The 12,856-nt window shown below is 43.4% G+C and overlaps 1 protein-coding gene and 1 long non-coding RNA gene across 2 annotated transcripts in view; one reads left to right on the forward strand and one right to left on the reverse strand.

Moving 5' to 3' along the window:
• Window positions 1-12,856, reverse strand: part of LOC110175781 (adhesion G protein-coupled receptor A3) — an 820,856-nt gene that overhangs the window by 248,221 nt on the left and 559,779 nt on the right. The window lies entirely within an intron of this gene.
• On the forward strand, window positions 5,191-5,730 carry LOC129411561 (uncharacterized). The gene is made up of 3 exons (XR_008633359.1): window positions 5,191-5,264; window positions 5,442-5,575; window positions 5,655-5,730. It is a non-coding gene; the product is annotated as an uncharacterized LOC129411561 (long non-coding RNA).

Here is a 12,856-nt window from a genome sequence, read left to right on the forward strand (position 1 = left end):
ATCACCTCAGTTTGTCTTTGCTCCTTTTCCCCTTCTCTTCTTCTTTCAGCGACCTCAAAAACGGACTTTCTTTTGCGGCGAACTGGTCGTGGATTCTCGTCCGCCGTCACAACAAAATTGCAAAAGTGCAAAATGCGAGGAAGTGACAGTTTTGAAAAAATCTCTAAGAACCGCTGCATAAACCATGTAATCCCCGCGCACCGACGAGTCAGTTACACTAGAAACATAGAAAGTTTGACAGCCAATAGAAAACGAGGCAGCCTCATTTTCTATTGGGTGATGTTTATCTGGCCTCAACACGTCCACTGTTGATAGATTTTCGTTCTTTTTTTTTTTTTTGGTCATCGTAATTACAAAGCTGCTGCGTCTCTGTAATGGTATTTTAAACTTTCAATGACAATTTGAAACTAAAATCCTCCATACAACCTTTAATGCGCCTTATTATCCGGTGCGTCTTATGTATGAAAATAGACGAGAGAATTCAACACTACTGATATTGCGCCTTATAATCTGGTGTGGCTTTTACTCTGAAAAATACGGTATTAAATTTTATGCATAAAAGCTGTAGTTTAGATCTGTACAAAGATGTTCAGAAATGTGATTCTAGTATTAGTTTGTCAATTCATTTTATAGTATAGTATATATAGTATTCATTTATAGTATATTTATTATATAATAGTCGCGTTTGTTTAGCGTGCTTTTCCAACTTCAAGGCTTTCAAAGCTCTTTACATCACATTCATACACCAGTATACACAGAGACTGGGGTTGAGGTGGGTTAAGTGTCTTGCCCAAGGACACAACGACCGCATTCATCTATGGAAGTGGATCTGATCGCTCAACAAATGATGTTTATGTCAAGAGCGGGATGTGAACCACCAACTTTGAGTCAGTGGACAAACTATCTACCAACTGAGCTACATCACAATTCTTATCAGAAAAAATTGCAATTACATATTTTTTACCAAATCACTCTGCCATATGACTTATATCATAACAGATTTTTTTTTAAATTGTCAAAATACTTAAATTTATAAGTCATTAAGTAGACAAATATCCTACCGTGTTACCCCAATCTAATAATTCAATATAAAATAAAATAAAAAAGCATACTAAACTAATATCTCTGCTTCTCCCTTTTACTTTTTCAAACAATACAGTTTTATTGCTTTGTGAATATACAGACATTTTGTAAAACTTTTATTATTGTTAAAAAAGAAAGATGATAACTTCTCTTTCACTGATTTAGTTACAATTCTTGGAAAATTTTCAGACATAATTTTATCTTTTTATAAAGCCAGAATGTGGTCTATTGTAATCATGTTCCACCGTCCAACAACAGAAAACAAGAGTGTATTATTCTCGTAACATTACATTTGTGTATTCAAAAAACAAATTAATGGAACCATTTTATTTGTGTAAAAAAGAACTTCAACAACCTATTTCAGGAAAGCATTCTCCGTCACGCTGGGGGTGTTCTACGTGTATCTCTACTGGCAGAATGTTCAGCAGTTCACATGGTGACACAATACACAAATCAGTTCACCCGTCTCTTTCTGGTCAGATTGTACTAAAATAAAGCTCAGAATAAGTCTTAACTTGAGTAAAAGAGCTTCAAACAAAGTAGTGCTTCCGGTTGGCGTCGCATCTCATAAGGAACGTTGACAGAATCAGTTGCACAGTATCAGAAAAGTTACAGAGTGCATCTTTAAACTGAGTTGGGTTACTAAAACTTGGTGATGCAATAGTCAGGTTATGCTCTTCTATTAATGATGTGTTTGTTTATCAATCCGACTCGGAGGTCCAAGGACGTTGCCTAGTGATACGCACTCACACGCCCCTTTTCCTCGAACAGGGGAACTCGGAAGAGCTCAGAGGAAACCGAGTGTCAGAATAATTTTATTATCCCATATTTGCTAAATACTTGTGTGATATTCTGTGCCTATGAGTTAACCATTTACGTACTACAATTCTTTGATTAATAATGTACCAATCACTTGTATGAAAATGAATAACCTCTTTGTGTTTGACAACTGTGTGCAGTGTCCTATCGCTCTAGTGAACCTCGAGATGATTCCTCACATGAAGCCAACTCCCACTGTCACACATGCAAGAGTTATGATGGTGTCTGTCCAAACCTAAGGCACCTCCTGATTGTTAATAATGTTTTATGTGTTTGGACTATGCATAGCTGCACCATTTTCTTATTATGTCTTTGCTGGTTTCCCCTTCCCCTTGAGAATTATCATTCTGTAACTAGGGCCTCCTAATGAAATAAAAAGAGGAGAAGGGCCTTGAGTCATCAGAACGTGTGGAGACTGTTGGTTTTGATGCCCACTCTCTGCCCGTTCTCCTCGCGAGTAAAACTGAATTAATCTCTTGTCTTTCTTCTTGTTTTAATGTTTAGATAAACCTAACACCGAGCAAAGTTTACAAGATAGAATCCAAGCTGGCTGGCTCCAGTGTCACTTGTATGAACTGTTTTCATTGTGTTTGGACGCTTTGGTGGTTTAAATGTCAGTCACTTGTCTCACTGCGATACCTTACTGTGTCTGTATCACTGCCTACAGGTCTGGTAGTCGGTGTCGCCCATGTTTTTATCCCATTTCCTGCTCGCTAACGTGCCAAAACGATTGACTATCATGTGACATCAACACTTTCGCTTCACTAAGGCTGCGTTCAGACTGCAGCCTGAAGTGACCCAAATCTGATTTTTTGGCTTCTATGTGACCTGTGTCTGATCTTTTAATGACAGTCTGAACGACACAGATCCGATTTTTTCAAATGCGATCCAGGTCACGTCAATATGTGCTCCTGAAACCGATACATATCTGATCTTTTGACATGTGACTTCAGTCTGAACGGCCAAAGCGCATTCATCCACCTACACGTTATCAACAAGCCACAAACGTCACTATTCTGCGCTGAAGTAGGCGAAAATTGTTAATGAACTCCGTGTCACTGAAGCGAAGCACATCACCACTCACCACTCTTGGCTACGTCTCCACATCCACATGTTCCTTTCAACGGACGTCGCTGCCGCTGTCCCACAAAACACCACGGCCAAAAACTTCATCCTTCTCCTTCTCAATCTCCTCCTTAGAACAAGTAAGTTGTTCATGTTCTGGTTCCGATACAAGAGGAACTTTAACATCTCCAGGTGCTCAAAGCTCGCATCCATGTTTGGACAACTTCCGTAGACACTGAGCATGCTTGCTACGGTTGACACTTGTGGGCCGTTTAATATTCACACTGGGGATCACATAGTTGCATTTAATTGGAAATGTGAAGGACCTCACAAAAACATCGGATTTCACAAAAAAATCCGAATTGAGCGTTAAAGGTTGCATAGAGGATTTTCCAAGGAACGAAAAATCCAGCGACTTGTCCTTTTTCAAATGTTGCGCATGCGTGAAACCACCCCCCCTCCCCTACAGCTCCTACGTAGAAACGCCTCCTCCCGCCTCCTCCTTACGCCAGAAACAGGTTTGTTTACAGCCGGTGCACATGACTTGTAAACAACTAACTACAGTGTTGGTTAGGCAAGACGGAGAAGTGAGGAGCGGGGGGAGCGGGTGCGCGGACATTTCGTTCGCAGACGAGAAGTGAGGAGCAGGGAGAGAGGAGAGAGGAGAAAGGGGTGCAGAGAAGGTTGTGCGGAGATTCAGTGCGAATGAACTAGCTACAACATGCAGCAGCAAGCGGACTCTTTCTTTGCCTTGAAAATGACGTTTTCAGACATAGGATATCGCTTTCGTGTCCTGAAAAACGTTTGTCTAGCTCTTGGAAATAAAGTACGTTTTCATAATAAGCAGAAGTTTCCTGTCCAGGAGTAATTTGTGGACCAGTGCGTCAGTCTTTAGACCCTTCGTCTGCTTCAGTCGCGCCATCGCTGGAATGAATCTATAAGAATCACCTTAGTTTGGCTTCGCTGCTTTTCCCCTTGTCTTCTTCTTTCAGCGACCTCAAAAACGGACTTTCTTTTGCGGCGAACTGCTCCTGGATTCTTGTCGCCATTGCAACAAACTTTGTGCGAACTGCGAGGAAGATATAGGTCAAAAAAAGCCACTAAGAACTGTTGCGTTGGTGGAGTAAACAGCGTCTGTGCGTCTTGCGTCTGTGGACTGCGTGACAGTCGTACATAAACCACGTACCGGCGGCGCGCAGGCAAGTCAGTTACGCTAGAAACGTAGGGAGATTGATTGACAGCCTGTCAGCTAACAGATAACGAGGCAGTGTCGTTATCTATTGGCAAATGTTTAGCCCCACCACGTCCAGAGTTGATGAATTTTTATTCTCTTTTTTTTGGTCATCATAATTACAAGGCTACTGCATCTATAATCTATCATTGACAATTTGAAACAAAAAAAATCCTCCATACAACCTTTAAGCCCTGCAGTCTGAACGTAGCCTAATATACTGAATTATACTATTTATAATGAATTCTTCCTCAAGGTTGTGTAGTTGAAGCACAGACTTATTTTGGAAAACACCTGGTACTCGCTCAATGCTAAAGCAACAACAGTTTTCCGGTTGTCGTCCACATGAAACATAATAAAACGGTTTAAGCGTGGACATGACGTCATATCCGAGATCCGACTGGGAGACGTATGGATAAATGAACGCTGCATTATAACTGTTCGTGAAGCTGTGGCAACTTCTACTGTTGCCATAGCAATAAAGCAATCAAAATATGAGATCTTTTAAATGGGGAAAGGTCATCACCGGGTCCTCACAAAATCTGTCAAATGAGGAAGGAATTATTATCAAGTACGATGACACATGTACCTCTTTTGGAAATGAACTTTAAGTGTTTATTTACTGTTATTATGATTTATTTATTATTCTGTACTTCACTTTATTTACTTTCTATTGTTGTTATTGCCCAACTTCTTGTATACTCGAAGTTACTTATTAAAAAAAAAAAAAAAAGTACGTGACACACACTGAAAAAACGGTCCGAGAGGAGTTGCTCAAATTGCAAAAACAAATTTGACAACAATAACATCACTTTTTTACGTTTCTCTGTCCAGCATGTTTAAATCTTACAAACATCGCTTGATTGTGGCCGATGTGAGACCTGCATGTTTTAATCAGGTTGAGGAAACATGACTTTATTATAATTTCTGGTGAGGCTCCTCCCTCTGGAATTCTCCTCCCCAAAACTTTTGGAGGGAAAAAATTCAAATGTAACAGGACACAGGACAGAGACAGGAGCAGAGACACACAGTGTGGAGCAGGAGGATTATCAGAGCTGATCTGGAGGTAAGACTTTTCAATATGTGCTTCTCCGGCCTAGAATGTTGTCATTGTTAAAACATGTTTGTGTTGTTTTATTTGAAATTAGAGTTAATGTAAGGACAGCTTGAAACAAATTGTTCTTTGACTGTCCATCTACAAGAGTGTGACACTTGTACTAAGATTTGAATGTGTTTGTTCCAGAGTCGTCTACAAACACAGAGTGACGTCCAGAGCTCTGCTGGAGCTGTGGGGAAGTTCATGAATGTTATAGTTGATGTTTCAGAAAAAAGGAAGATGTTTGAGAACCAACAAAACACAGACCACAGATGAACAAAGTAAGTAAACCAACTAAAATTATTTTAAAATTTTTTCAAAATGAACTTCCTATTGAAACTGTTATCGTACTTGTACAAGGTGATGTGGCATTAGGAGACTTTATACCAGATGCCCTCCCTGTTACTGTGTTTAGAGGAAGAAAAGCAGCACATGGTGAGTTTTGTTTCTGCAGATACAGTTCTAATGTTCTTGTTCTTCTGTTCTGGTCCATTATTGTAGTAATAAGTACTTTAAGTGTATTTAAACATGTAGAACAGAGTAGATCATCAGAATGTGATCATCATGTGTTATTCTGTGGCCAGGCAGAGACCAGAGCTTCTTCACTGGAATAAATCTTCACACTGTCCAGCTCCAAACTGTGTATCTCTGTCCCTGTGTGTCTCTTTGTGTTTGATTTCTGTTTAATACAAAAACAGAACTGTGGAAAACTAAAGACTGTTTTTGTTTTCTTTTACAGAATTAGATCAATTAAATTACATTATACATACTTATACATTTCATGATAAGGTAACATAAGACAAATATGCATATTCAGCATGATTTGTTCAAATTTCATCAACATGAAAAAGTGATGTTCATGTTCCGAGAAAAATATGTGTAGAGGGGATCGAAAAAAGTTTCAAAGCCTAAACATAATTTTATTGCGTGCAACCGCTGTCCATAACTTTTTTACGCAAATCCAGCAACTTTTTTTTTTCAGTGCATGTAGAGTTCGGTGAGTGGGAGGGTCTTGGGTTACTTTGTGTTTTGAGTAACATGTTATAGGTTAAATGCTTTAGCCTCGATTCGGGCTCATGTTTTGGGCTTGTTTTGATTCCAGGCCTGTTTCACGAAGAGCGATCCATCAGTGTGGGCGGTTTGGTTTGGTTTTTGAGCCCAATCACAAGAAACACCTCAAGGCCCGAGCGAAGAAAGAGTCAAATATTTTCCATTTACTACAACTATTATGAAACAAATGATTTAAAGTACATTCTGCTGATAAAATGTTAACTGTGGAGCATCCAAGGTGAAGCGGTAACATCGCCATGGAAACAAGAACAAAGCAGATCCTCCACCAGAAAAGTCACAGTGTGCACCTTTAAAACAGCGAGGTTCACTGGTTTGCAGCAGGATCATTCGTTCATTCGTTTTTCAATATAAAACCAAAAATGTCTTCATTATTTGTCTCCAAAACCAAAATGAAGCTCCTTCTTCCCTCCCTCCTTCCTTCCTCATCTCCTTCTTCGCTCCCCCCTTCCTCCCTTGTTTATATCTGTCCCTCCCTCCTTCCTATCCTTGTCTCCTCATCTCTTCCCCTTCTTTACTTCCTTCCTCATCTCCTTCTTCCCTCCCTCCTTCCTTCCTTCCTCATCTCCTTCTTCCCTCTCCCCTTCCCTCCTTCCTTCCTCATCTCCTTCTTCGCTCCCCCGTTCCTCCCTTGTTTATATCTGTCCCTCCCTCCTTCCTATCCTTGTCTCCTCATCTCCTTCTTCCCTCCCTCCTTCCCTCCTTCCTTCCATCCTATCCTTGTCTCCTCATCTCCTTCTTCCTTCCCTCCTTCCCTCCTCATCTCCTTGTCTCCTCATCTCTTCTCCTTCTCCCCTTCCCTCCTTCCTTCCACCCTATCCTTGTCTCCACATCTCCTTCTTCCCTCCCTCCTTCCTTCCCTCCTTCCTTCCTCATCTCCTTCTTCGCTCCCCCCGTTCCTCCCTTGTTTATATCTGTCCCTCCCTCCTTCCTATCCTTGTCTCCTCATCTCCTTCTTCCCTCCCTCCTTCCCTCCTTCCTTCCATCCTATCCTTGTCTCCTCATCTCCTTCTTCCTTCCCTCCTTCCCTCCTCATCTCCTTGTCTCCTCATCTCTTCTCCTTCTTCCCTCCCTCCTTCCTTCCTTCCTCATCTCCTTCTTCGCTCCCCCCTTCCTCCCTTATCTATCTCAGTCCCTCCCTCCTTCCTTCCTTCCTTCCTTTTCTTCCAGCGTTCCCAGTTGCTCCCAGTGATCTAAAGCACACAGTCGTCATAATCCTGCAGCTTGCGTACTTGAGTCGGGGCCTGGCTGATCAGATGTGGAGGTGGGTCCCTGGGCTCTGCTCCTGACAGCTCGCCTCAGCACCATTTAAACGTGGGAATAGTATAGATATATATATATATATGAACCAATTAGTCAAATCCGTTTCTACTGGCCCATTAGCAGTAATATGCTAATAATATTCTTCGGTTCTTTAGAAGCTGCTTGGCTGAGCTGCGAAACGGCCAACTGACAGAATTAAATTTCTGCTTTTCTGTACAACTGCAGAGTAACACGGAGCATCACACTGGGGCTGAAATGATTAAAGGTGCCACAATATACAACATAAAACTGACTCAAACTGACCTCCTCAAAAACACAACTAGAGTTTTCTTAGAACAGAAAATTACCCTTACAGGAAAATGTAAACATGGGTAAAGTACAAACCCGAGGCACGCAGACTGAATATATTAAAAGTTCTTTAATACATGAAGGGACACCAACACGTTACGACCAGCAAGATGGTCTTCGTCAAGGCAAAGTAGTAAAAACAAGACACACAGGTCAATAAATACAATTAACAAGAAAAAGACAGTGAGCAAACCCCAAAACAAAACAAAAGGTTGGCCAAGCATGAGAAATATATAAGTAATGAGCAGCCCCACCAAACAACAACAAGAATAACGAGACATGTTGGAGGGGAGTAGGTGTGTCCATCACATATGAAGTACATAGACTATTGACTATCACAAGTAAAAAAATATCATTTACAATTTAAAAAAAAAAATCACCCAAAAAGTTAACTTTCAGAGAAACATGGAATAATCCAAATCATCCCTGAGACCCGGATGTTGTGTGACCTTTAAGGTTACAATCCAGAAAGTTTATTTTTTTGACAGTTGACGGAGTCTGTCGCCCCCTCTGATATTTGGAGGGACAATCTCGATTACAATGACTTTTAAAAGACTGACTTTACATCACGTTGGCGTCCCTTCATGTAATAAAGGACTTTTAATATATTCAGTCAGACTGCCTCGGGTAATCCTGCATTATTATTCTGTCTACATCTCCAAAGCTCAAAATGCTCTGTTCCACCTTGTGATGTCATGTAGTGGTAGTTTTCAGGTTAACTACTAGAGCTGGGCATCATTCAGAAGTTGCAGATATGATACGTAAACAGACAGAGGCGTTATTCAATCTTTGTCATAATAATACACATTTTACACTTTTACTATTAAGCTATTTGTAAATAAAATTCTTCAGTCGCCGTTGTTTAACTTTTATTTGTTGCATAATGTTTTTTAAAAGTCTTATTTTACAATAGATGAGGAGACAAGGGAGGAAGGAGAGAAGGAAAGAAAGAGGGTGGGAAGAAGGCGAGGAGATGAGGAGACAAGGAAGGAAGGAGGATGGGACAGAGAGGAGAAGGATAGGAAGGAGAGAAAGAGGAGTGGAGACAAGAGGAGGAAGCAGGGAGGGAAGAAGAAGAAGAGGAGACATGGAGATAGTGAGTGTAAAGAGGGAGGAATGGAGATGAGGAGACAAGGAAGGAAGGAAGGAACGAACGAAGGAGGGAAGGAGGGAGGGACAGAGATGAGGAGACAATGATAGGAAGAAAGGAGAGAAGGAGGAGTGGAGGCAAGAGGAGGAAGGAGAGAGGAGGAAGGAAGGAAGAAAGAAAGGAAAAAAGAAGGAGGGAGGGAAGGAAGGAAGGAAGGAAGGAAAAAAGAAGGAGTGAGTGAAGAAGGAAAGGAGATGAGGAGTCAATAGGAGGAGGGAAGGAAGGAAGGAAGAAGGAGAGGAGACGAGGAGATAGTGAGAGGAAGGAGGGAGGAATAGAGATGAGGAAAAAAGGAAAAAAGAAGGCGGGAGGGAAGAAGGAAAGGAGATGAGGAGACAATAGGAGGAAGGAGGGAAGGAAGGACGGATGAAAGGAGGGAAGGAAGGAAGGCAAAAAGGAAGGAAGGATGGAAGAAAGGAACAGGACAGAGATGAGACAATGATAGGAAGAAAAGAGTCAAGAGGAGGAAGGAGAGAGGGAAGGAAGGAAGGAAGGAAGGAAGGAGAGAAGGCGAGGAGACAGTGAGAGGAAGGGGGGAGGGATGGGGAGGAGGAGACAAGGACAGAAGGAAGGAAAGAAGGAATGAGGGAAGAGGGAGAGGAGATGAGCAGACAAGGATAGGAAGGAAGAAGAGAAGAAGGAGAGGAGACAAGAGGCGGAAGGAGGAAAGGAAACGAGGAGACAAGGAGAGGAAGAAGCCTTAATGTACAGTCGATGAATAGATAAATAAATGTGTGACTGTTAAAATATCTTCACGTTCAACATTCCCTGTTTTTCCGTGTCTGTATTTTCCTCGTTTCCTTTTTCCAGCCGCATGAGGAAACCCGATTGTTCGACGCAGCAAATTCCACTGAACACAACATGTTGCTGTGGAGAGACCTGTAGGCTCCGTGTGTGTGTGTGTGAGTGTGTGTGTGAGGGGGGATGGAGGGATGGAGGGAGGGGGAGGGGTCTCGTCGGAGGTGGGAGGGGCCTCGGCGTCCCGGGCTCGCTGCTGTCACGGAGATGAAGACAGATGATGAAGCTGCATTGCTGTAAACGTGTGAGTCAGCCCCCCTTTCCTCTCCACACTGTCGCTGCGAGGAGACGAGGAGACGAGGAGACGAGGGAACGAGGGAGGGAGGGGAAAAGGAGATGAGGAGACAAGAAGAGGAAGGAAGGAAGGAAGGATGGAGGGAGGGAGGGGAGAAGGAGATGAGCAGACGAGGAGACGAGGAGGGAGGGAAGGAGGGAGGGGAGAAGGAGATGAGGAGACAAGGATAGGAGGGAGGGAGGGCAGAAGATGAGGAGACAAGAAGAGAAAGGAAGGAAGGAAGGAAGGAAGAAGGAGGAAGGAAGGGATGAAGGAGATGAGGAGGAGACAAGGAGAGGAAGAAAGGAAGGAAGGAAGGAGGGGAGAAGGAGATGAGGAGGCAAGGAGAGGAAGGAGGGAGGAGAGGAAGGGAAGGAGGGAGGGGAGAAGGAGATGAGGAGACAAGGAGAGGAAGGATAGGAGGGAGGGAAGGAAGGAGGGAGGGAAGAAAGAGATGAGGAGACAAGGAGAGGAAGAAAAGAAGGAAGGAGGGAGGGAAGGAATAAGGAGAGGAGGAGACACAGATAGGATGGAGGGAGGGACGGAGATGAGACAAGGGGGAAGGAAGGAAGGAAGGAAGGAAGGAGGGAAGAATGAGAGGAGACAAGAAGAAGAAGGAGGGAAGGAAGGGAGAAGGAGATGAGGAGACAAGGAGATGAGGAGGGAAGGAGGGAGGGAAGAAGGAGATGAGGAGACAAGGATAGGAAGAAAAGAAGGAAGGAGGGAGGGAGGAAATAAGGAGAGGAGGAGACAAGGATAAGAGGGAGAGAGGGACGGAGATGAGACAAGGGGGGAAGGAAGGAAGGAAGGAAGGAGGAGGGAAGAAGGAGATGAGGAGACAAGGATAAGATGGAGGGAGGGAAGGAGATGAGACAAGGGAGGAAGGACGGAGGGAAGGAGTTAGGGAGGGAAGAATGAGATGAGGAGACAAGGAGAGGAAGAAAAGAAGGAAGGAGGGAGGGAAGGAAGAAGGAGATGAGGAGACAAGATTAAGGAAGAAAGGAAGGAGGGAGGGAGGGAAGGAGGAGATGAGGAAACAAGGATAGGAAGAAAAGAAAGAAAAGGAGGAGTGGAGACAAAAGGAGGAAGGAGGGAGGGAAGAAGGAAGATGGAAGGGAAGTAGAAGAGGAGATGAGGAGACAAGGAGTGGAAGGAGGGAAGGAAGAAGGAGATGAGGAGACAAGGATAGGAAGGAAACAAGGAGGAGTGGAGACAAGAGGAGGAAGGAGGAAGGGAAGGAGGAGAGGAGACGAGGAGCCAAGGACAGGACAATGATTGGAAGAAGAAAAAAGGAGAAGAGGAGACGAGGAGAGAAAGCAAGGAAGGAGGCAAGGAAAAATTCAGATGAGGCTAGGATAGAAAGACAAAAGGAAAAAAGAAAGGAGGAGAGAAGCCAAGGCGGGAGACGAGGAGACGAGGCTAAGAAGAGACGAGTGTAGGACGGAGAGAAGGAAACGACGCTAGGAAGGAGGAAAGGAAGGAAGAGAGGAGACGAGGGAACGAGGCTAGGAAGAAGAGAAGAAGGTGAAGTCGCAAAGGGAAAAATGGAGAGAGGCAAAGCAAAAAGGAAAGGAGACAAGATTAAGAGAGGAATGGAGGGATGAAAAGGAGGAGAGGGGGCAAGACTAGGAGAGGAGACAAGGAGACACGGTGAGGGGAGAGGAGACGAGGAAGGAGGAGATGAGGAGTCAAGTTAAATGGCTTATCTTCCATTTATTGATTTACAGGTGTTTTTTACTCTTTTTTTTTCCTTTCTTTCTTTTTCCTGTGAGTGAAATTGCCTCCCCACAGATCTGACCTGTACCTTTATTGAACGACAGAAGGAGAAAGAGGGAGGGAAGGAGGGAGGAGAGGAGACAAGGCAAGGAGACGAAGGAGGATGAGAAAGCAGGAGTGTAGAGATGGTAAAAGAGAGAAAGAGGGACAAAAGGAGGAGAGGAGAGAAAAGAGGAGAGGAGACAAGGCAAGGAGACAAAGGAAGAGGGGGATGAGAAAGAAGAGGTGAAGAAATGGTAAAAGAGTGGAGGCAGAGAGAAAGAGGGACAAAAGGAGATGAGGATAGGAGAGGAGAGAAAAAGGAGAGGAGACAAAGCAAGGAGAGGAAGAGAAGGCAAGGGGTGATGAGATGGAAAAAGAGAGGAAGAAAGAACAGGGGAGACAGGGGGATGGATAGACAGAGAGAGAGAGAGAGAGAGAGAGAGAGAGAGAGAGAGAGAGAGAGAGAGGGGCATAAGGCTAGGAAGAAAGGAAGAAAATTATGAGAGAGGGGAGGACAGAGAGGAGAAGGCATGAATAGATAGAGAGAAAGAAAAGGAGAAAAAGGAAGAGAAGGAAGGGTGAGAGGGAAATAAAGAGAGGGACAGAGAGAGAGAAAATGAGACAGAGAGAGAGAGAAAAAGAGACAGAGAGAGAGAGAGAGAGAGAGAGAGAGAAAGAGAGAAAGAGACAGAGAGAGAGAGAAAAAGAGACAGAGAGAGACAGAGAGAGAGAAAAAGAGACAGAAAGAGACAGAGAGAGAGAGAAAAAGAGACAGAGAGAAAAAGAGACAGAAAGAGACAGAGAGAGAGAAAAAGAGACAGAGAGAGAGAAAAGAGACAGAGAGAAAAAGAGACAGAAAGAGACAGAGAGAGAGAAAAAGAGACAGAGAGAGAGAAAAAGAGA

Source organism: Boleophthalmus pectinirostris, unplaced genomic scaffold (assembly GCF_026225935.1).
Source record: "Boleophthalmus pectinirostris isolate CB_2022bp ecotype Guang Dong unplaced genomic scaffold, ASM2622593v1 HiC_scaffold_5, whole genome shotgun sequence".
NCBI classification, from domain to species: Eukaryota; Metazoa; Chordata; class Actinopteri; order Gobiiformes; family Gobiidae; genus Boleophthalmus; species Boleophthalmus pectinirostris.